This window comes from Babylonia areolata, chromosome 2 (genome assembly GCF_041734735.1).
Source record: "Babylonia areolata isolate BAREFJ2019XMU chromosome 2, ASM4173473v1, whole genome shotgun sequence".
NCBI lineage: Eukaryota > Metazoa > Mollusca > Gastropoda > Neogastropoda > Buccinidae > Babylonia > Babylonia areolata.
In genome coordinates this window covers 4844229-4867838 of record NC_134877.1, presented here as the reverse complement: position 1 = coordinate 4867838, position 23610 = coordinate 4844229, and the positions used below count along the sequence as shown (strand labels likewise).

Genomic DNA, 23610 nt, shown 5'->3' with positions numbered 1-23610 from the left:
CAGAAAACGCGCCTGCGCCGAATCAATGGTAAAACAACAACAAAAAACCACAAAAAACAAAACAAAACAAAAAAACACAACAACCGAAAAAAAACAAAAAACTTTTTTTTTTTATTTTAAAGCAACAAAATAGCACAGTCCTGTAAAGCTGTGTGTTAATAAATCATGGGGGAAAAAAACAACAAAAAACAAATACATTTTAAATTTAGTGCAGCTGTAATCTTTCAAGATACATCGCAATCTTTCAAACTGAGGTAAGCAGCAGTTCAGTCTTTCAAACTGAGAAAATAAGCTACCCAATCTTTGAGAATCATGAAAGTCTAGGAGTTTGGACAGTTCAAAATGATCATGCCCTGGGCAAAGAGAGAAAGAGAAACACACTCACATACACAAACAACACAACCACAGACTGAAGTGGACTGTTAGAACGACGCAACACTCCCAGCGCTGACAGACATGCCTCTAACAAGGCAGCGTGGAGTGGACAGAGTGTATCGATTGCACGCTGTTGACTTGTCGCATCCCAGACAGTGACGTTTGGCACGAAGCACCGAAGTCCCCTGCCAGGCAAAGAGAGCAGAGACAGCCAGCTAGCCCCCGGTTTATAAAAAGGGTACTGCTGCTGCCGCTGGCGGCTGGATCACAACGGGCAGCAATTACAGGAACTCCGACCTTTTCCACCTCCTCAAACACACACACACACACACACACGTACTGCAGCCCCTCTTGCCCCCAAACGCGCACGCACACACGAATACATACGCACACACAACACCCAGTACAGACAGACACAAACATTCATGCACTGCCATCTCCAAACCACATACAGTCAACCCCCCCCACACAAAAAATACGTACTCTTGATACCCCCAACACACACACGCTCTTTCTGCCACCCCCAACACACACACACACACACACACACACACACACACACAATCAACCCCAACAAACATACACGCGCGCGCGCACACACACACACAACACACACACGAGTCACAGACTGATGAGCCGCAGGCATGTGACTACCACCACGCGCGAGACGACACGGGGCGATTTGAAAGGTTTTTACGAGCAACAGATACTTTTCCGTTCTGCAGCGTGGGAACGCTAATGCTCTCTATCTGTCTCACGCACAGCAGGGTCCATGGAGGGACGAGGGCAACATAACAGTTACTGGGGCACACCAAGATAAACACTTTAAAGTAACCTGGTCAAACGTTGAGAAAAGAAAGGAAAAAAATCAACAACAAAAACTTACATGATGACTGAAGCAGACGCAGAAACACGACGCAAAAACAGACACGTGAGGCGCCCATCCAACAGAGCTCAGTTACAACATGGTAAGACTGGGCAAGCATCAACAACCAACACCTTCCCTGTAACAGAATATGAACTACTCTGTAAGATGTATACATGACGTATACGAAAGAGTTCACCGCCAAAAGCATTTCATTTTTTACCAATACACTTGGACCCTAAGCGTTCATCAGCATTAAATATCAGTGACCACGTTTTGAAGATTCGCCAATGATATAAAATGATATAAACACACAATTCAAACAACTTCAATCGAAAGAACTGAATAAAACAGGAACAAAATAGAATGTAAACAGTGCAGTGTTGTGAAAATAAAATGTGACTCACCAACTTCACGGCGAGACGCAAAAAAAAAAAAAGCCAATACAAGGCATGAAAACCAATACAGACAGACCTACACGACAGACACCCATCAAGCTGCGTGTTACAGGCAGGAGAGTAGAGGTGCGGCCTCAGCATATGACCCTCCCCAACCTCACCCCCGCTCTTCCATCTCTATACATATACCCTTCCCTTTCCTCCCACTTAAAAAAAAAAAAAAAAAAAAAAAAAGGGGGGGGGAGGGGGGGGGGGGGGGGGTTGCTGGCTATGCAGCGCAATTCTGAGCGAGTGGAAAGTTCGTTGACAGCATGAACAAAAAGATTGAGGTGCAGCGACATGAATCCATGCCTTTGAGTTCATGCACATGAATCCATGCCTTTGAGTTCATGTGTGTGCGTGCGCACGCGCATGTGAATGCGTTTGTGCGCGCGTGCGTTTGTGTGTGCTTACGTGCGCGAGCAGTAAAGAAAAAGCGGTGGGAAGGTCACAGTGGGCTCAACTGTAATACAACATTACGTCAGACTGGGAGACGAACATGGTCGGAGTGAAAAATGGGTGTGTTCTGAACAGATGGGTGGAGTGGGGGTTAGAGATGGGAGGGGGGAAGGGAAGATTAGTGACAGCTTTACCAGTATGCCTGCCAATAGAAATACGTAACCTCGCTGCCTTTGTCACACAACTGCCCAGCGACTTGGTCTGAAAACGGGAGAAAAAAAATATCAGTTTCGTTTACGGTTTCACATGTACAATAATCGCTTCCTGTATTTTGTCAAAATGTTGGTAAGAGGGGAATTGGGGGGAGTGGGGAAAGATGGGCGAGAGAGAGAGAGAGAGAGAGAGAGAGCGGTGCAGAGAGAAAGAGGCAGAGGGGCAGAGGGAGATACACAGATGGACAGAGAGAGAGAGAGAGAGAGAGAGAGAGAGAGCAGCGACGGACATCATCTGATAAAGTAGCTGCTCTGTTTGCCTTTTATTAAATGCGTGTCCTCCCCTCACCTCCATGATCAAATATCAAAAGAAACACTCATTAAGATTCTGTATAATCAAAATGATCATCATCTGTCAATTAAAACCTCTCAATTTCCACAAACATGCCACATTTTCAATTCAGTTCTTTTATCAACAAACCGGTCCAGTTTTACTATCACCGGCCAAATGCTTAAGAAGCAATGAGTTGAAAAATAAAGACCACCGACCTCATCCCGCCTCCCCAACAAAAACAATCCGAACCAAAAGCAAAAGGTCTTCGACATTTTGACCTTCAACCAAGATCAAAGTCAACTAATGAAGTCAAGGTCGGACCCAGAAGCCTTTTCAGTAATAAATAGACAGTGCCCTCGCTTTCTCGACATGCTTCGCGAGCAATGTCCAATATTACGTTATTCTTCGTTTTTTCTGCCTCTGTCCCCACACCCCTTTCTGTTTCTATTGTCTTGTCCGTTCAATCTTTTTTCCCCAACATGAAGCTTCTGCTTTTTTTTAAAATAAAAAAAAAAAATTTTTTTTTTAACTTGTTCGGAACCTGATCGGTTTGCTGGACTGCTGTACCCCGGCGAGTATTGGTAATGTTATTGTGTAACTGTAAGCACTGGGATTGGCACTTGAGCTGTCCATCCTGCAGTGGTATTTGCCAACATGCCTTCCTTTTTTTTTTTTTTTTTTTTTTTTTTAACGAACATTGTGTGTGTGTGTGTGTGTGTGTGTGTGTGTGTGTGTGTTCGCCCGAGCACATTTGCGTGCGTGTGTGAGACAGACTGACCCAGATATTTCCACAGAAACACAAAAGCGACAGTTATTAATCATTTATTGACCTTTTTATCACAGCTGGATATCTTCTACGCCATAACTAAGTAATCTTGGGGGGCTCTCACACACAGAGATGGCATCCAACCCGTGCAGTGGCGTTCCCACGCAAGCAACAAGACAGCGAGTAAACTCCCCAAGTCCTTTAGTATAAAAATGTTAACTATGAAGCAACATAAACCATGTGTTATTTCGCAGTTTTGCCGGGAAGTAACATTTGCCGACAAACGCACCCGTTTACTTTTTTCATTTTATCTTATTACCATAAATGAGTCACCAATGACTGAGGAATACCGGCCTCAATCAGCAGTAAATCGATTCATATTTCACAGCGTCTGCAGTGTCATCTGTCACCGAAAAAGGAGTACTGCCCCACCCCTCAAATCCCTATTCCGCTCCCGCCACCATAAAAATTAGAACGAAACAATACGTGGGTGGAAAAAAAAAAAAAAAGAAGGAAAAACGGGGGAGTAAGTGATGCTGCTATTTCATGTCAGAACAAATCTCCTGTAAGAAACAGAAAAAGGCGGAGCAAGAAAGCTTATTAGAATGTCGGACAGGACAGATTGTGGAATAACTTCTGCATATTGTATAGTAAATATCCCCCTGTCTTCCGAGCAGTGGAGGCCATGGCACCGACAGCGACGTGTGTGTGCTTTGGGAGAAAACGTATCAAGGTGGAAGATGTGTGTACATGTACAGTACAGTGTGCAAGAAAAAAAATCACGGTTTACAGAAGTATAAACAATCCCCAAACCAAGTATCTGGCAGAGGATAAATAAATGAATGAATAAGTAATATATAAATAGATAATAAACACCCCCCGGCTTCAACAATACCAGGTCTGGTAAACAAAGCTGAGGAGATCACTAAGTGGTTATAAATATCTTATATAAAAGCACCCAATTTCCAAATCTTACTTCGTTCGATCAGGTCCATTTTGAAACATGCACCAGTTTTAAATCAAAGGCACGCCTTTTACGCTGAGACTGGGGCGCTTGGCTCAGGTGTTGGAACGCGAACTCCCATTCTAAAGGTGTCGCTTCAAATCACGTGCGCCCCCACCTCCCGGTCTCGCATTCTGAAGGCGTGGGTTCAAACCACGTGGGCCCCCACCCACCCACCTCCACCCTGCCACTTCTCCCCCATTCCCAAAAGGCATTCTCGCTGCCTTCCTAAAACACTATGGTGGTGCAATTCTGGAGTCCGCCTCACTGTCATTGTACCCCCCAGTGTGATAGGATGGTTACCCCCGTCGGCCGTGTCATCTGCTGAGGTGCGTGTTCACGTTGAATCCGAATGCAACCAACCAAAGGCTGGCACAGTATCCGGGTTAATGTAAGCCAACCAATCAGGTCCCTTAAGATTCAGCCGATCACAGACGACATAATCACGAACAAGGGAAAAAAAACAGCAACAAAAGCAAACAATGTCTTTGGGCGCACCGGGAATTATCCTCCCCCCCCCCCCTCTCTCTCTCTCTTGTCTTGACAACCTGCTAGAAATTAATGAAAATATGTGTTACCAGCCGCCAACGGGACAATTCGGAAATACAACTTCACCGATAACCATATCCGATAAATGAAGACAAAACGGCTATGAAAAATCACAGCCACACACAATCATGAAACAATACCATTCCTGAGGGCGGACGATACAATGAGAAGACAACAGATAAGAAAAGAAAGAGTTTTGAACGAACTTAGTGATGATTTCCTTTTTTGACTGTGTATCCACTCCATATTGAAATATATGTTGAACCGTAGCTGTTTCCCGTTGTAACATATTTATTGTCTGACTAAATGGGCTGCTCTTCCAAGCGGTACCAACATTTTCAGCGCAAAGTTGTTTTCCACAATTGTTTGTATATAATTATATATATGCACGCACGTGCGCTTGCGACAGACAGATGAAAAGATGCACACACACACACACACACACGCGCGCGCGCGCGCACTGGAGAGATATGGCGAGATGGAAAGGGGAGAGACAGAGACACACAGACAAAAAGACAGAGACTGAGAGGGAGAAGACGGAAAGCAAAAATCCGACTCATGCGTGACTCGAACCACGAACCCTTGATCTCTCTTTTCGTGCACATCATCCACAAACCACCACCCTGCACGCACAAACGTGCGGACCAGACTACCAATAGAACATTCCAAGAATTCCACCTTTACATCATGTGCTAAAAGTGTCAGAGTAGATTTTTGTTGGATCCACTCACATTGTGATCTGTATTGGAATGAGTTGACGAATTCGTCAGCAAAAGCGACTCTTGGAGACAAGCAAGAACGTGGCCCTCCTTAAGCTCATCCCACGAAACGAATTCCATTCTAATAAATACAGTACCAAATACAAAAGTACATTCTATATTCTTTATAAGACACACTGAAACATTCTCCTATCCCCCGAAATATACAAAGGCATGAAAAGGAGGAGTTTGTATTATACTCCATGTTTGGTGATACATATACTGTACCATGTCAAACTGATGCAAACTAGGCCTATCGGTTTGCTCTGCTTGACCAAATATAAATTGTTCCAGCTCTATTTTAAGTACACCATCTATCATTTGACTGTACACTCCTTATCATACAATGATACACTAAAAGGTGTTTTATGATTCCCAGGAAAAAACAAACAAAAAACAAAACCCCCACACCAATTGCTGTATATCATTCTGAAGTAGAAACCTGACATTCCTTTTTTTTCTTTTTATTGTATTGGTCTGTCCTCCTCCCCAAACCCCACCACTACCTTCCTTTTCTTTCATCCCCCCCCCCCGCCCCCCACCTATGCCATGACCTCCACACCCACTATGTGTGTGTGTGTGTGCTTAAATGAATGAATACTTGTGTGTCCCAATCATCTTATAGTGAATGGACTATCAATCAATGAGAAAAAGACGGGAGGAACTGCGTCTGTACTATATATGCCAGGGCTAGTTAGAGAAGTGAAGCTGGACTTACTTAAAATACTGTGCACACGTGGTAAACTTAAAAATAATCTTTATTACATCATGAGTGAAGCCTCTACTTCTAAAGTGATAGAGGGAGTGTAAGTATAGCCAGAGCCTTAACTTTGTGTCTCAAGCTGTGCTGCTTGTTTTTCGTGTGTGTGTGTGTGTGTTTTTTTTTTTTTTTTTCTTTAGTTATTTCTTCCTTCGCCGCGTGGCGTCTCTGGCTCAACTGACTTTCTGACTGCACACAGACACACACACAAACTCACTGACACATGCACACATTCGCGCATGTGGACGTTTTAGTACTGAATGACTAATTGACTAATATGGATATTTATATAGCACCTATCCTCGGTCAGAGAGCAAGCTTCCAACCTCGTTACAAACACAGAGTCATTTGCACAACAGGCTGCCTGCCTAGATAGAAACGACCGAGAGCTCCCTTTAACTCACCCAGTACGGCCAGTCCTCTCTTCTCCTCTACACAGACCCCTCGGATGTCCAGTGGGTGTCTGAATGACCCAACCTTTAGCTTCCGTCGTCAGAATTGTGGTATTCTTTGTCAACATTTACGTCTTCAGTATAAGAGCCTTCCGCTTGCAATATTTTGATGATGGTAATTAGGGTGAAACGCTGTTAACGTCGTCTCTTTCGCCGTTCGTACAGAAAGAGTTAAGCGCTCATCATTTGTTTCACAGGTAAATCAGATAGGCTTCATCACGCAAGCATGCACACACGCAAAAACACACACACACATGCGAGTGGATTTTACTACAAACTTTTGCCAGGAACGTCTCTCTTGTTTCCATGGGTTCTTTAACGTGCATAAAGTTCATGCTACACACGGGACTTCGTCTCATCCATATGACTAGCGACCAAACCACCACTCAAGGTCTAGTGGAGGGGCGGAGAGGGATTCTGGCAAGTGTGGGACTCGATCCCATACGCTCAGATTCTTCCTAGGCCGACGAATTACCACCAGGCCAACATTTTAGCAAAGACCCTATAATGAAGGAAGATAGGAAGATTCCACAATCCTCAGTCTGTCCTCCACCCCCCTCCCCTCCTACACACCCTCCCCAAAACTTTACTTATTGGTACACATAATTCTGCCGGGAAAATTATCTCCCAAATCCATGATTTCTTATGATGTTGTGCCCACTCCTTCCCTCTCACATCCAGATGTACTCTATAGAACTGTTTTGGGCCGCGCGCGCGCGCGCGTTTGTATGACACTAACAAAGAAATCAGCAAAACCCCATCAACCAAGTTTTTAAAAATGTAATCTTATCATTATGTTTCAAAACGCAGATTCATTATGGTCAGAAAGTTCACCACATGTTACATATCAAAATTATCTGTGAATGATGATGATTCCTGTCAGACCTGGGTTTATCCCAACACCGAGACACACACCCTGAATGCACACGGAGTCAAGTGTAAAAGGAAGCAACGATAACGAAGGGACAAAAGGCAAACATGTATACATGTACACTAATGGAAACATTGATAATCTGACTTCACTGATGACCTGTCCCCACTACCAATCATACCACCATTTGACAGATGAAAGTTCATTTGTTTGAGAGACAGAAGTAGACAGACACTGAGAGATCATAAAGACGGAAAGAACGGAACCATTAACACAACTGTAACCACGCTAGTTAAACCCGCAAGCAGCCTGTTTGAATTTTATCATTCTTACATCTGACGAGTTCACTGTCTGGAAGTGGAAGCCTGGATTTGCCATCCCCCCCCCCCTACCCTCCCCTCAAAGCATGCCGCTAATAATTCCCCCAAACGACCGTTGTAAAATTTTTCATCCTCGGAAAAAAAGAAGAAGAAGAAGAAAAAAAAAATGTTTACCACCAATCACACGCAGACAAAGACGTTCCTTGTAGAGCCTCGGTTATTTTTGTGGTGGCCTGGTGGCATTGTTAGGAAAGAAGAAAATAAAATTTTTAAATATAGAAGAAAAAAAAAATCCGAAAGTTATCTAATCACTGAGTCACCAGAAATAGCCGAAGACCAAAGAGCAAGCAAGAAAGCAACCCACCCAGCCCGTCTTAGAAGGTATACAGCCACCACCCCCATTCCTCAGATGCCATTTATAGATGGTATAGAAATAAATTCCGGACGCGCCGGAATGATGGACCGTCTCGTAACCAAGATAGGAAAGGAGATCTGTTCGTTAATGCAGGATTCTTCCCAGCGGATGGGCTGCTACAGCGGTCTTGAAAGCGATCCGTGTTTTGAGGGCCATGGGAGGCCCATCACTGTCTTGTCGTCATCGTCTTTTTCTCGTCCCATACCCACTCTTCTTCCTCCTCCTCTCCTCACCAACTACACCTCTCCCGTGCGCCAACACATCACCCGTCCCTTTCACGTTTAAATACGTGACATTCTGCAGAGAAAACAAAGGGAATGGGAGTCTTTCTCCCATCTCTTCTGCAATACTGCGAGAAATAATAACACCCCCTCCAACTCCTCACCGCACAAATACCCCCCCCCCCACCCCCACACGCTTGTGTTGAGTATGCGTTTTGTTGTTTTACTCGTTCTGTGTGCGCGCCTCTGTGTTGGGTACGTCCATGTGTGAGTGAGTATGCATAAGCATGCGTCCAACTGTATGCGAGCACGTAATTGTGTGTGCATTGAAAATTATGTGCGCAAACACCACGATGGGGGAAAAAAAGTAACACACCAAGGGCCTGAATGTAGTTCAGTGTCGGATATCATTTAATTACACTTGGATGAGAACTACAAGTTTTTATCGGGACTGAACCATCACGTACACATACATTATTTCATGGTTAAAAAAAGAAAAAGAAAAAAAAAGAAAGAAAAAAAAGGTCTTGACTTTCAAAGTGCAACAGCAGTCTACTATTACAGCACATAGTAAAAACTATTTCAATAAGAACTGAAAACAAAAATACGTCTCTCTGTAGACTTCATTGCCGGTACGAAGCTTCTTAATAGCCTTAAATCTGCTAAAACTCCTGGAGCTACTAGCATCTTGATCACCACCAATACCGCAAAAATTTCAGTCTAACTAAAAAACAATGCTGATGATTTCTACTGAAGTAAACTTTCGCCAACGTCTCCAACGATTATTTGTTAACTTTTTCATCTCATCCTGACAGACTCCATAATGATCAAACTGAATAAATTATTATTCAATATTACACTCAAACGGATCGTATACCAGTCTTAGCCGTTTGAGAGCTCTCTTCTTCCGGAATTGGATTGAAAAGAAGACTGGGAGGGTTGGAGGGTCCATGTTTGCAACACTCCTTAAATATTGTCAAAGCATGCTAGCGAGAATGACACAGGATCAGTTTACATACATTTACGCCGCGCAACCTATCTTTCACGTAATCAGCCCCCCTGGTCTCCTACCCATTCTTTTGTGCTCCCCTGCCTGGATCGACGGACCAGTGAGAACTCATCCTCTTGACTCGACAGTTCAGATCTATGTCTCCCCCCGGATGTCTGGGGAAATAGAAAATGTACACGTTTGGCCCCTGTTTAAAACTTTTGCCACAAACCGTAAAATGAGGCCTAAACCCATATGCCCTATTGATACAGTATTCTGCAGATGATGTCATTAACTCGGGTAAACATAAAATAAACATTCCCCGTTTCCGGGAAAAGATAAACTCCTCTGAAGATCGGGTGAGGCTGCCCAACGTGGTGAGGTGATAACAAGCTGACGTGTGAACACGCAATCTTCACACAAAAAGAAAAACACCCAATAACTCCGAGCACATGCTTGTCAAGGTGCATATATGTTTGTTAGGTTACCTCGGGTAAAGGTGAACGTCTAGCTAGTCTTTTGCTTTCAAGAGTATCCATTTCTCTATTCCTCTGTCTCCAAACAACTTAATAACTGCTGACCCTACCGCGGTCATCACACACACGCACGCGCGCGCGCGCGCGGAAAGTGCACCGAACAGCACGGCAGCTGGTAAACATGTTAGTCACCACAGAAGATTGGAAGAATCCGTGAGCAGGTCAATGTCTTTCACCTCCTGGGCCTGACAAGAGCAAACAACAAGGATAAGAAGCAAACAGACCTGGCGCCATGGCCAGACACTGAAGACCCTGACCAGTGTTGGTACTGTTACTGTTAGAGAAGGTATACTACGGTTTCTGCTAACACCACCACGATAGTGAACAAGCCTTGCACGCACAACTCCACCACTCCTGGAAGGAACCTGACAAATCTCATTCAGTCTGCACAGCACCGCACTCCATTCAAGCAGTCTCCGAAAAACCTTCGAGGAATGGGGAGGCGAGTGCTTTTCGAGGAATGGGGAGGCGAGTGCTTCCTTTTAGTTCCAAGTACTCACTTTCGTAAGTTTATCGCTGGAAGCTACGTGTCCATGCACATAATGCGGAGAACTAACAGGCTTCTCGCTTGCCCGAGCCCCAAGTCAATACGGCAGTGGTCAATTAGGAAGTGATGATTACCCACGGACTTTCTCAGACTACCAATAGGTATACCACGGGCCTGCATCAGTCATGTGACTGCACTGCATGTCTAGCCAAGCATGAGTCGCCACACTGACTGCCGACGAGTGGACCCATCGTCGTTTGATCGTGGGGATCAGACGGGAAAACAAGTTGATCCAGCTGACACGATAATTAGGTTCCAACTACTTAACCCTGAGCACACACATGTATACACACACACACACACACACACACACACACACACACACAACAGTGTTCACACACACCTCCACACATACACACCACCTCCATCCCCACCCCACTCAACACACACAAGCACTTCTCCAACTACTAACATCAGGATCTGATTAGGCCTTCCCCCCAGCATGGAGTGCTTGGCCTCACTGTTCACTGTCCCCACTGCAGCACTAAAATATGAATTGAGTAAACATGTAGCACTGCCTCTTGTCCAGGGCTTCAGCTCAACATTACTTCCTAGTTCTGACAACAGACAACCTTGAGCTTTGCCATGACCCTTGTCACAGAAACCAAAACACAAAAAAGGAGAAAAAACAAACAACTATAAAAATCATACATACATATATATATATATATATATATATTGTTGTTTGTTTTTTCTCCTATATATATATATATATATATATCATACATCTATTTTTTTACAAATCTATGAGACAATTAATTAGTTCATACCTTAAGAAACTCAACCAAAACATTATTAAAAAAAATGTCCACAAGCAGTAACTGATTTCAACTAACAAGGAAACACACGCATACACACATAACACAGGAAGACTGAGACAGACATGATGCAAAGGGAGAGATAGAGAGTGGGGGGAGAGAGACACAGACAGACTGAGCAGGATGAGCTCTATCACAACTGTAGCCAGTGAATGATAACAACAACAACAATAACAACAATATACATTAAAAAAAATAATATATATATATATTAAATATATATATATATGCAAACACCATCTTACTGTCACAGCACACAAAGTTAAAACAGCTAATGTTAAAAAGCTTATTTCAGCTCTCTCTCTCTTTCTCCTCTCTCCCTCAACAATAAAATCTCATGGACAAACATGATGCCCAAAATAACCTTATCACATTTAACAAACTTCAATTCTGCCAAATCCTGCATCCGCTGTAAAATCTCTCCTAGCCATTTGCACACAAGACGCAACAGGCTGTCCAAAGATGAATGGACTGCCTGGAGACCCTAATCCCTTTCACATCACCATTCTCACCCCCACCTTTACATTTGGAGACAAAAAAACAACAACAAAAAAACAACAAAAAAACACAAAAAAACAAAAGAACAAAAACAGAAACACACACACTCACACAAACAAGGGGGCATGAACAGAAGAAGTGTAAAGGACAAACCTAGACTGGCTAAAAAGTGAGACAGAAGAGGAAGAAGCAGGAATAAGGAATGGAACAGCATTCAATGATTTTTTTAAAACTCATCTTTCTCTGTATGCCTGTCAATCTGTATCTCCCTCCTGTTCTCTATTCTTCTTCCCCTCTGACAGAGAAAAGACGAGGTCAGCTACCAAAACTGCAAAAGCAAGCATTTATTGTCTACCAGTAGGCTCCCCCCAAAATTTCAGACGGATTTACTTGTGTTATTCAGATTTAATTAGAACACCTGAGTTCAGATGTAAAAAACAAAACAAAAACAAAGATACACCTGTATATTGTGAATGCAGGCATACGATGTATAGATCTGCTCTTTACACAGACTTGAACAATACACAACTCAACCAACATATTAAACAGAATGACGTCATCCAGGGAATACCCAAACAGTCACCAAATGCCTGCTGCTCCCATCCTCACCCTCACCCCCTCCTCCACCCCTTTTTTCTTTTTTGAAATCAAACACTCAATTCTCAGCCACCCACCCTATTGATTGAGAGTGGAAAATCCTAAAAAGTACACCATCAGTTTCAGGAAGGGAACCAAAAAAAAAGAAAAAAAAAAGGTTAATGAAAGCGGGGAAGGGGTGAGGGTGGATGGATTGAGTCCTGGCCTACCTGCTGGCAGTGGTTGTCAGATCAATACGTTTCACCTGTACTGACACAACACAGCCACCAAGCCCATCACAGGTATAGGTCACACCTACGCTTCATGATGCCTAATGCACTACGTGTCCATTGATCCCTCATTAACAATGCAGGCTGTCATCAGTTTGGGCCGCCCTTGTTGTATGGCTTCATCAGCATGTAATGTATTCAGCTGTTGCTGTTTCTGAAGATTAGTTGCTCAGCTGGTTTGCTGGTTTCACCAACAGTTAAATCAAATGTATATTTCTCTTCTCTTCTTCAGATTATATAATATACCCGGCTTCACCGACAATTCCATGATCAAAATGATCATTTCTCTTCTTCAGATCATATACCTGGTTTCAACAACTGTTATATCAAAATCATTATCATTTCTCTTCTTTACATAATACAAAAATGAAACTCCACACTGAAGGGGTTTTGCCTCAGTACAATAATCATTTTATCCTGAACAGTTATTGTGACTTCTATTTCTTTCAGCTTTCCAACCTCCTCCCAATTTTTCTTCACTTCTACTTTCCATTAATTAATCATATCTTTAACAATTTCAAACTTCTAGTGTTGACAGTTGGAAGTTCTTTTTTAAAAAAAAAAAAGAAGAAAAAGAAAAGAAAAGAAAAGAAAAAAGCATGATGAATCTTAACAATAAAATACACTGCTGTCTTATAGTGATAAATGATGCCATGACAAACCCACTGCTTGATAAGATCATGACAACCCTCTTTTCCATTATTGTAATCATTTTCAACCAAGGTCAAGCTTGCTTTTTTTTCTCTTTTTCTCTCTATCCCCCTTGCGCACATGGTGTCTGCTTGTGGGAAAGTTGGGAGACTGGATGAATTGTATGCATGGATACAAGTTACAATTTGAGTGCTTTTTCTATTCAACATTGAATTTGGTGAAAAAGGAAATTTTCTATCTAAAATTACGTTTAAATAACATACTTACCGTGACCCACTAGTGCAGACTCTGACATTCCTGTCCTGTGCAAATTACTATCCGCCTATGTGGAGAAAACGAAAGTAGCTATGGCCGATAACCTCCCGGAAGTAGGTAACCTCCCCTTTGCCCCCCTGACTAGCGCCCTCTTTTTCCGGCAGCCATCATGACTCCTGTTCCTGTGCTCTTCATACGGCTAAGTTTTTTTTTCCGTATTTTCTGTCTGTCTGTCGATTCTCTGATGTTCTTGTTTTTTGTCAAGTTATGTCTCCAACCAGGTCACATAATTATATAGCTCGACTGGGCGATCGCGCTAAAATTAAGGCGCGATCGAAATCAATTCGCTCACACTCTGGGCCTTCTCAACAACGCCAACCCGCCGCCTCCTCCACTTCCTCCGCTCCCTCCGGTCGACTCCAGACCTCCACCACCTCCTCTGGTGACTTTTACAGGTTTGTTGCCCCACACTCAGGTCAGTGCTGCCTTTAATGTCATTTTTATCGATCTGCGAACGCACTCGATGCGATCCGTGTTTTCTCGGCCCTGCCAGTCGGCAGTGCACGAGTCAACCTCCTCTATCTCTTTGCCCATACCCACAGTTGCACCAATTTTCAATAAAGAAATGTGCATCATGCACTACTGGAACTGAACCATTACATATCCTTTTTCCTGGTTTCACATGTGTTTGCATACATGTGTGTGACTGTGAGAGTGTGTGTAGCTGTGTGCTTGTAACAGTGTTAGGTGTATGTGCAAGCTGATATGAGTGTATGCTTGTAAAAAAAAGAAAAAAGAAAAAAAAGTTACACTGTCAATTACAGAAAATGTGTGTGTGTGTGTGTGTGTGTGTGTGTGTGTGTGTGTGTGTGTGTGTGTGTCCAAACATGAGAAATGAAATTGGCTTTTTTCCCCCTTTGGTACTTCTATTAGTTACAAGTACAATAACAATGCAACCAAAATACTACAATGTAAAAGAAACCTCTGATGTTGATCAATAATGAATCAACTCAAATCTGGCATTTTGTAAAAATTATTTTGACATATTATGACTGAATATTCATGATGAATACTTTGTAATTAAAAGATAAATAAATCCATATACTTTGTAATTAAAAGATAAATAAATCGATACTTTTTTTATTGTCCTGCCATGATCATAATTCATATCACATTTTGTTTACTAAAACATAAGCATAAAGTGACAAAGGTGACAAACAAGATATGATGAGAGTCAACATCTTTAGACAAAAATATTTGAATAATTGTAATCAAACAAAACTATGAATGATGCACCCCTCTACCACAATCCACATTATTTACATGCTGCCAGTTGGGTGTGGTATGGATGGCAAGCAAAATCCATGTTTTCACTTTAAAGCATGTATACACAATCTCATCTCATTGTGTGGAGTTCTACGCAGTTCAGAAAAGTCATATTATATAGACACTTAGATAGTAATGCATGTAAAAAACAACAACAACAACAACAAAACAAAACAAAAAACAAACAAAAAGAACCTGGACTATTTCTTTTCACACACAAGTATTTAAAATCCTAAAAATTAAAATATGAGATAGTGACACACATAGAATGCACACTTTCCTGCACACAAGAACTTGATCAGTTGATGACCATGCATGCTATTCAATGATGCGAACATAATGTTGTATTACACATCTGATTCATTCTAGAAAAGGTCAATGGTCAAGAAAAATATCCAGGAACCTTCCTTTTCATCACCCTGAACATACAGTATGACAGACTACTGGAGTCAGTTCAGGGCACCTGGAATTAACCTACTTGGTACTAGCTAAGGCAAGTGACGGGTATTTTTTTTTGGTTTTTGGCTGCATCATTTCAGTGGCATTATTCCCATGCTGCTCATTCTGAATACCCCATACTCAGCTGATTTCATCTATTGCAAACCCAGCATCAGCAGTACACAGGGAACCATCCATGTTAAGACGACAGGCCACACACCAGAGGAGACACTGCACTACTAATGAGTCACTTTGATGGTGTTCAGTAGTGCCTATTCTCATTTAACATAGTTTAAACATAACCTATCAAGCACCCTACTGATGACAACAATGGCTTAGTTGTGGAGCCAGCTGAGTGAGCATCTCCCCCAGAGAGGAGACCACCACATCTCCCCAACGACAGTCTCTCATCAATCTGCCAGCACTGATGGCCTTGACATGACTTCCCCCAAACACACAAGTGGATGAGGATCAAAACTGCGGTCACCATGAGAGCAGGGTATGAAAGGCCACAGACTCTGAGGCTTTTTAAAAATATTTTTAAAACTGACGATGAAGGAGGGGGATAGTGATAACGACAATGTTGCTATGGAGACCTGTTCACATTGGTTTGGAACTACATGAAAAGGCTGCACTCTATGCTTTCTTTCATAATGATATCCTGGCGTTAACTATGCCTGAGAGATACAGACACCTGTAGTGCTGGCCAGGAAATTTGAGCAACACACCTGAAGACATCCATGAAGTGGATGATACTCGACAGTGTGGTCCCAGTCTTCTCATTTAGACCTATAGCAGACTCTTCTCTGGGTAGCTACTGGCTGAAAAGCCCACCTCCATCTGTGAATGGAACCTGCGTCCTCCCAGCCAGTCTGTGACACTAACCACTTCATCAGGGTGGCTGGTGAGTGGTGGTACATAAAAGTTATAATCAAAGAAGAATTTCATAAACAAAAGAAAGTAAACAAAAGTATAAATATTGACAAATGATAAGAACTTAACAGAACAAATTTTTGGCTTTAACTGCTTGAAGCAGACTGGACAAGTGTTTAAATAATAACAACAGTAAGTCAAACAAAAATGGGGATAACAAGCTGTGAGGCAATGAACTATTGTGTTCTTTCACGTGAAACAAGTGGTCAATAAATACAGAGCTTCTCTCTCCCTCTCTTACTCTACCTCGGACTCTCCTTTCTAACTTCAAATACTGAACATTGTACTGGTTCGGCAGTAAGGTTGTGTGTCACTGTTCAGAACGTTCGGCAAAGGTGTTTCGGATAGCCATGGAGAGCACAAGCACGGGTACCTGTCTTCTGTACAGCTTAATAATCCGGCGTCCCAAGTCACCCACAACCCCATACTGTCACATATTTTGTTCTAATGCTTCACTTACCAAACAGGAAAGTCGAAGTGCGCTGTCTGCATAGCTCGTTCAGACACAAAAAACTTATCGTCCGTGCGGTGGTACGACTGTGGACATCGTCTGCGCGTTCATTCATAACAACGACTGAGGGAGCAGTATGTTGATTCCAAAACTTGTATCCACCAAAAAGCAAAAAACAAAGCTGTCATCAGAAATACTAAAGATACAGCAAAAACTTAATTTATAGATTATACCATACACACTATTTAGAGGAAACAGCTACACAAGTTATTTGCATTCTAGTCGCAGAAAAAGTAAGATATAAAAAAACTTGCTTCACTTCATAATGGATCGTCCCTTTCTATTCAAACGGACGATGCCGAAATATATTTCGGCAATTTCCGGAGAAGCCCAAATTATTGCTGACTGGATAATTTCCACAGGTGTTTCAAACACACACACGAACAAACAATTTATGACGAAGACCTCCATATTAAAACTGGATTCAAACTCAAAACTTTGTGGGTTGTCTTTAAGTGTGCGATCACGTAAACTCCAAGTCTTTTCTCCTTTCTTTAGTTTAACGTCTTTTCACTATGAATGATGAAACTAAAAGTATAGAAAACTGAATTAAAATAAAACTCTGAATGGAGGAAAGAATTAAGTCTTTTACGCTCATAACGCGCTCGTGAGTGTGTGTGTGTGTGTGTGTGTGTGTGTGTGTGTGTGTGTGTGCGTGCGTGCGTGCGTGCGCGCGCGCGTCAGTGTGTCACGGTCACGGTGTGTCAGTGTGTGTGTGTGCCGCGGCGTGTCTGTGTGTGCGTGTGTGCGTGCGTGTGTGTGTGTGTGTGTGTGTGTGTGTGTGTGTGTGTGTGTGTGTGTGGTCTGAACAAGCAAAGAAAATAAATGATAAACTGAAAAAGGTGAAACACACTTTATATGTTTTGCATTGTTGAATTGGTGGGACGTAATTTGAATTAAATGAATAAAATAAATAGTGATAGCCTAAAATTTTAGATAAAAACCCCAGCTAAAACAAAAGGTATCTGTTCCACATTGGAAGCTGACGACTGACAAAACTATAGGCATAACTAAATCACTGTCTCACGTTAGACAAATATAATCAGTACAGTCATTCAGCAATGGAAACATCTTTTTGTCATCAGATTTAATATGTATTGTGTTAAGTGTCACAAATAATGCAGTAATGGTAAACTTTCATCTATCTGATTATCTAAAGTTAGTTTGGTATTGTAGTTGGATCGTTTAAAAAAAAAATCAGAATTAAAGTACATCTATAAAAGTCCAACCTAGCACATACACACACACACACACACACACACACACACACACACACACACCATCTGCCTATCTGAAACATGTACAACGACATGAACTCGTATATAATCAATCATCATGATCAATAAGCTTTAGGGATTAGAGCCGACTGTCGGAAAACAAACCAGGGGAAACAACACACTGGACCTTTTAGTGGCCAGTTATTCCAGCATGATTTCCCCTCACAGAAGTGACTGCCGGGCTGCCCTATCATGACAACTGAATGGGCACTGGCTCCGTCAGAGCTGCAGGTGGAAAATTCCACGACACATATCACACTACAAGACAGAGTGGCATGGACTATGAGGTTCTACAAAGAAACTGGTAGACCGGTGCAATAACCAGTCAGGCGCTTGGAGGATCTGTCTGGCCTGAACTAAAGTAAAACAGTACACCACACACTTGAGGGTGCTTCAGTTGGTCTGTGACGAAACGTACCTTGGGTGGATCAGCGAGACGAGGTAGCTGCCCATATCGCCCATGTTGGGGGGCTCTAGACACTCACGCGCCGACACTGACCCAGAGGGGCGGCAACTGAACATTGCATGTAGTAAACTGAGCGACTCTTACGGACTTGAAGAAAGACACCTCAGTCTATCAGATCAACCTGAAGACAGGTATTTAGAGCTTTCATGATCAAGAAAGAAAATCAGGTTCTACAAAAAGATGAGGAGGGTAGAGATTGCTATGAGTGTTACCTCTGAAGGTGAACTGACAACTCAGACGACGAAAGACTCAGGAATGCTGATCTTTTGAAGAACTGCTGAACGTGACAGCCGTCCCAAACAGCTTCAGGTATGAACAAAACCTAGTTCAGTACAGAACTGAGAATACTTTCACGATCACTGCCCTATGCCCCCACCAAAGCCAACCAACCAGTGTATTACTCCATCCGGCACACCACACCTGTAACAGAAGCGACAAAAACTTCCGAAGAACCTGGACACGGCGGCTGACTGAGATCCACCCAAAGCCTGTGAACCTAATCGTTTTCTCAGCCACAGAACCGACCTATGTTCTGCGAGTGGTGGATAAAGACCTCGCTTCATCGCTGGTGTTTGTAGTTTGAACAATGGTATAGTTCCAGCAGACTGGTAAGCTGCTCAGTGAAGTCACACCTTTATTACGGAAAAGTGAGATACAGAGCTGTGCCTCTCTCTTGAACGAGTGCCCCCGGGCCATGAAATATGGCTGCTGGATCACATGACAGCCGATGAAGTCCATTGTGAGACCATGGGGTCATTCCTGCGAGTCACAGCTTCAAAAAAATTGTGGAGAAGGCAGCTGAAACCCGAGAAAATGTCAGGAGGAGATACACGATCTAGACGCATGGAAAGCTTTTGATAAAGTTTGGTCTACACACTCAGTCACACACTTCAGCATCACTGACAAGATCCTAAGATGGTGCAGTGAATAGTTTTCTCTTGAAAAGAAAAGAGTAAAAAAAAGGCAGGCTGTCAATTCACGGGTGAAAGTATTCCAAGATTCATTTTTTGGACCAATTCTCTTCGTGTTGTACATCATGCCTGCATGACCGTTTTGCACCGTTCTACTGACTTTTCGCTGACCACACCATCTGCCACGCGAATGTGTTAATAGTGGTGACTGACATCAGTCCACCAACAGCATACCATGCAAACGGCCCAGTAGGGGGAAAGGTAACAGAGAGATGATGTTCCATCCCATGAAATGTTCTGTTCTGCACTGTGGCCCGACGTTGGCACACACCGTCATCTTCACCTATACTGTGCACTGATGACCATCATCACCTTCATACAAGTCCAAAACCATGAAAGTGCTTGGGTGTGACCATCATAAAGGACTCGGATCAGAAACAGGATGTGCAGGTCAGCCGGCAGCACCTCCTACGAAGCCATTTACTACTCATGACAGGACGCACTGCTTCATCATGTGATACTGACACACCTTGACGATGGTCGGCAAACTGCAAAGTCTCGGCAGTATAAGACCTTCAGTGCACTGTGAGAACGATACCTCCGGGAACAGATGCTAAGCCAGTATGGGATTCCCTTCAACAAAAGTGTACACGGCGCCGTAAAAAAAGAAAAGAAAAGAAAAAAAAAAAGAAAGAAAGAAAGAAAAGAACCATGCTGCAAGATATCCGGCAGTCTTCCACATGGACAACACATGCACACGGTCAGCAGGCAGTGGCCTTCTAACCAGAAGGCGACCAGATTAACTGCTTGCAAAAGCTCCGCCATGGTCCGAGTTATCTCCATAAACACCAAATATACCCCGGCACTAACCTCCGGCCACATACAGAAAAGAGATCAACGTCAGCCCCAACCACGCTCATAGTGACGTCCCTGTCCACGGAACTGCATCACTGTTTTCAGAAACAAAAATCCTTTCACCCCGCACAGTTCCAGAGCGGGATGGGCTCACTGACTGAGGGAAGAGGCGGCCGGTGCGCTTCCTTCGATCAGTTAAAATATTCTCTGTTACTGCGCTAGAGTTTTGATCAATCAGAAGTCTCTTTGCTCCCACGTACCAGTAAGGTTCATTTCATTTCATTTTGCCCATCGCTCCTGGTGGAGCATAGGCCATCGACGACCCCTCGCCGTCGCACTCTGTTCTGGGCTGTTCTGGCCATTCCAGTCCAGTTGGTCCCTTGCTGCTTCAGCTCACTGCACCGCGTCATAAGTCTCCGGGAAGGAGACCCTTCCTTGCCCAGGTGAATGTTTTGGTTCTTTGTCGTTGATGCTTCTCTAACTGGTCTTTTTTGCAAGCAGGGTAGTTAACCCTACGCAAACCCCTTTATCCTCCGGGCGAGGTGGTCCTGCCTTAGTCGCCTCTTACGACATGCATGGCAGGGCAGTGGGTCTATTCTATCAGTGCCTAACCCACAGGGCAATACCAGTAAGGTGGCCAGTGGAAAAAGAAAAGTTTCTTCTTTTAAAAAAATGTGTTAATTCCTTTCTCTTCATTTTCTTGGGCATGGTATAACAAACGGTAAATAAGTAGTTAACTGTTATCAAATGCCTGATGCTGGCTGCAGTGGTAATGCAATTTTGATAAGAAGAAGAAGGAGGAGGAGGAGAAGAAGAAAAAGGAGAAGAAGAAGACATAATCAGCAGATCGAAACAGATGAACAGTGAGAATGCAAATTTTTATTTTTCGGGTCACCCAGGATCCAGATTCACAACTTTCTGTGTGTTAGCTCAGTGCTAAAACAACCGGCAGTACACCACTGACCGTTGTTGATTATTCAAGTAATGGATCAAACACAAACGTGAATCTAAAAAAAAAAAAAAAAAAAAAAAAAAAATCCTTGTGAGATCATGAGAACACCAGTCAATTAAGGTGAACTGGAAATGATCATTTTGAAAAGAAATTGAAAATCTGCTCCCGCGGTGCTCAGTGGTCCAAGCCAGAACATATCATATTCCTAAGAATGACAGTGTGTGCGTTGGTTGGAGTCAGCCGGTTGAGATGCGAACAAATGGCTGCATAATAGCCCCCGGCATGATAATCAGACGTGGAAAGAAAAAAAGAAAAGAAAAAAAAAAAAAATCAAAAGCTGCAAAGTGCTAGGACTAGTTGCATTACAGTAAGTATTACACTGGAGGTACATTTGTCTGTCAAAAGCCTGAATAAGGCCAGCAACTCCATTAATCCTTTCAGAAAGGTAACGCGCAATTTGGGCACTCATATTTTAGTTCCGGGTTTACGGCGATGTGCAAGCAAACACAAGGCAATAATTATACAGACTTGAACAGTTCACTTGGTTTGTTACGAAAAGCCTCAATGACTGTGCCACCTGCCAGCCGTCAGTGACAGACAAAAACAGACCATAGAAACAGTCTGATAATAACCTACTTGGGATGATAAGTCATTGCTCGCGTGGGCACTGTGCACACACACACACACACACACACTGACACACACACACTGACACACACACACTGACACACACACACACACACAGACAGACACACATGTACGCGCACGTAAGCACACACACACACACACACACACACACACACTGACACACCCGCCGCGACACACACACACTGACACACACACACACAGACACACATGTACGCGCACGTAAGCACACACACACACACACACACACACACACACTGACACACCCGCCGCGACACACACACACACACACACACACACACACACACACACACACACACAGAGCGTACTTTATTTAGTCTACAACGAACATATCCTTCAGCGCGAGCACTAATGATACTGACCGCGGCGGAGTGGGTAATCAATGTTCGGCAGCGTCCACAATGTGTTCGTGCACTGATACGTGTACAACAAGTATTACACCTGTCCTCTTCCCTAATTATGAAGACACAAATCGGCTGAACTCAGACTGACCTGACGGCAAAGGCAAAGCCGGCAAAATAGAAAGAGGAATGACGGGTGCAATAGCCGAGTGGTTAAAGCGTTGGACTGCTCAATATGAGGGTCCTGGGTTCGAATCACGGTGACGGCGCCTGGTGGGTAAAGGGTGGTGATTTTTACGATCTCCCAGGTCAACATATGTGCAGACCTGCTAGTGCCTGAACCCCCTTCGTGTGTATATGCAAGCAGAAGATCAAATACGCACGTTAAAGATCCTGTAATCCATGTCAGCGTTCGGTGGGTTATGGAAACAAGAACATACCCAGCATGCACACCCCCGAAAACGGAGTATGGCTGCCTTCATGGCGGGGTAAAAACGGTCATACACGTAAAGGCCCACTCGTGTGCATACGAGTGAACGTGGGAGTTGCAGTCTACGAACGCAGAAGAAGTAGAAGAAGAAGAAACAGGAAGTCTAGAAAACGCCGGATGCACCGGGCTCCATTTTTCAGATCATTATCTGTGACAAACAACCTTCACAGGAACACGCAGCTAAGTGCCACACCGGCCATCGGCAAAGTACGAAGTTTGGTGGGTTTTTTTTTTTTTTTTGTTTGCTTTTTTTTTAATTTTTTTTTTAGAAAGAGATAGAGAGAGGGGAGGGGGGCTGGGCGCGCGGGGGAGGAGGAGGGGGGGCGGGCTAGCCCCAGTGAAATGGCCCGGGTGAGATAATATCAGTCATGTACACATGCATGTGATATTTCTTGTCTGAACATAGGATATGAAAGATTACCATCAACAAAAATACAATCATACATGCTTTCAAACTGAGTAATTCTGTCAATACTCCACTGAAGGTGTGCAAAATATTGACTAAAAATATGAATTCCTAAATTCTTTAGTACATAATTCATTCCGGC

At 43.3% G+C, this 23610-nt stretch overlaps 1 protein-coding gene across 8 annotated transcripts in view; it reads right to left on the bottom strand.

Annotated features, from left to right (window-relative positions):
• The window catches only part of LOC143296683 (transmembrane protein 198-like), a 44950-nt gene extending 27774 nt beyond the window's left edge, over positions 1-17176 (bottom strand). For 3 of the 8 annotated variants that reach the window (XM_076608718.1, XM_076608805.1, XM_076608812.1), the window contains exons 1-2: positions 17054-17172; positions 1262-1379 (exon numbers count right to left, since the gene is read on the bottom strand). The gene's annotated coding sequence lies outside the window, so the exon portion shown is untranslated. Of the gene's footprint in view, positions 1-385; positions 686-1261; positions 1590-10311; positions 10533-17053 lie in introns of those variants that run through there. The other 5 variants (XM_076608752.1, XM_076608784.1, XM_076608726.1 and 2 more) reach the window with 5 other exon arrangements.
• Between the last annotated feature and the right edge of the window lie 6434 nt (positions 17177-23610).